Source organism: Sorex fumeus, unplaced genomic scaffold (assembly GCF_029834395.1).
Source record: "Sorex fumeus unplaced genomic scaffold, SorFum_2.1 ptg000073l, whole genome shotgun sequence".
Classification (NCBI taxonomy): domain Eukaryota; kingdom Metazoa; phylum Chordata; class Mammalia; order Eulipotyphla; family Soricidae; genus Sorex; species Sorex fumeus.
In genome coordinates, this window is record NW_026606130.1 from 3,272,515 (window position 1) to 3,274,600 (window position 2,086).

At 40.9% G+C, this 2,086-nt stretch overlaps 1 non-coding gene across 1 annotated transcript; it reads left to right on the top strand.

Moving 5' to 3' along the window:
- On the top strand, nt 1–164 carry LOC130038259 (U1 spliceosomal RNA). The gene has a single exon (XR_008794637.1). It is a non-coding gene; the product is annotated as a U1 spliceosomal RNA (small nuclear RNA).
- The last annotated feature ends 1,922 nt before the right edge of the window (nt 165–2,086 follow it).

Below are 2,086 nucleotides of genomic sequence, written 5' to 3' on the forward strand. Positions count from 1 at the left end.
ATACTTACCTGGCAGGGGAGACACCATGATCATGTAGGTGGTTTTCCCAGGGCGAGGCTCATTCATTGCGCTTGAAATGTGCTGACCCCTGCGATTTCCCCAGATGTAGGAAACTCGACTGCATAATTTGTTATAGTGGGGGACTGCATCAGCGCTCTCCCCTGGTAAAAATAACTAACTAACTAAATAAATAAATAAAATAAAAATAAGAGCATAAACATTTTTCTCACATACGGAAATCTTATAATATTGACATTTTATACCACAAAACTAGCCTCAAGTTACAAAGAATGTTGTCATACCTGTCATATTCATTAATTAAAACATTTAAGTTTGAAATAAAAAGATGAATATACTGTCTCCATTTATTTATAAGTTTAATACAGATTTCTAAAAAAATTCAGAGTTAACCTTGCCAGGAAATTTATGCATAAAAAAGAACCAGGCAGATGAGTGATTAGTTGGGAGGAAAAGTGAAATCTTTATTTCCAGGCAAATTTGTAAACATGCTTTTATTATAAAATAATGCAGTATGGAAAATAGATGAAGTATATACTTAAAGACATTTTTGAAGAGCCCAAAAACATAAAAAAAAAGAAATGAGCTACTTTGTTAGATTATAGTTCCAAGCTATAATCAGAGACCTGGGCCCTATGAAAACAGGATGAGAATGCTATTCAGGTCTCTCAAAGAGGAATCGAAAGACTATGTTTGGAGTATCACGCTTCACTCAAATGAGAGATAGAATCTGGAGTTCCGACCTCCGTCAATACTCAAGAATCAGGAATGCTGTCTCCTTTGCCAAGGCATCGAAAATCAGATGGGATGGACATGTTATGAGATTTAGAGATGACCTCTGAAATAGAGCCATTACGGACTGGATTCCATGGGACGTCAAAAGATCGCGTGGACGCCCACCTACGAGATGGTCAGACTTCTTTGCCAAGTCCCTGAATGATCGGTTTGAGGCTCTTCATGTTCCTAGAACGAGCAGAAGCCATTGGGCTACGCTAGCACGCAACAGGGATGAATGGAGACGTTACTGGCGCCTGCTCGAGCAAATCGATGAGTAACGGGGTATCAAGTGATCAAGTGATAGTTCCAAGCATTTTAGGCTTAACATTGGGTTTTTCTTTCTCCTCCTTCAAGAGAGCTTTGGTTAATTGAATTACAGCTACTCTATTGTTCCTGAGGGCACATCCAATTCCCTCTAGGCACTCCCAATTCTCTGTGTTTATCTTGAACTTCTCCCTTGTATTCTTTCCTTATCTGTTAGTCACAGCTATCTCCAAATCTGACATGGTAACTTATAAAGTCAAACCTTCTGATGATTCTAGATTTTTGTATGTATATTTTTGTTTTCTTTCCTTTAAGCCCTTTGTATATTTTTATTTTAGAGTAACATGTCTTTTGTATAGATACAGGAAAACAGTTAATGCTATGCTGTTGCTGTTGCCTACTGACCAAGTAAAAGAATGCTTGATTTTTCATTCCCCCTTTGTCCTGCTCAAAGCTGGGCAACTTCCCAGTACAGGAGGTTTTAGTTTGGGGAAAATGCACCCTCGTAAATGATTTGTAAATGATGTATGAGGAACAGCACAGTCTCTATGGATATGTCAAAACTGTAACAAAGCAGGCCGCTCCAACCGGTAGCATTAGGTCGAAAGGGTCACCAGGTGGCTGACCAACGGTGCATGGCTCTGCTCACTGTGACTGACCAACGGTGCATGGCTCTATTCATCGTCCCATCCACTTCCCCACATCCCATCCCCTTTTCCTTTCTTTTGGGTGGGATGTGGAAACATACTTAAGTCTGTACCTGTGCTCTGAATAAACGCACGCAAGCACGCATTCATGCCATCTCCTGAATGACGGAACCCTGTGTGACTCGAGTGCTGATTTCACCCTGACAGCCCTCCCCTGGCTCGGCCCCGCAGCGCCGGACGCGGCAGTTGCAATATGGGAACTCATTGATTCTGAAATATTTACTATTTGTTTTAAGCCTCAATTGTCCTTAGATTGACCTTAATTCCTTATATTCCAAAAGGTGGGTCAGGCTAAGGTACTTGGATGGACCTGGGACAAG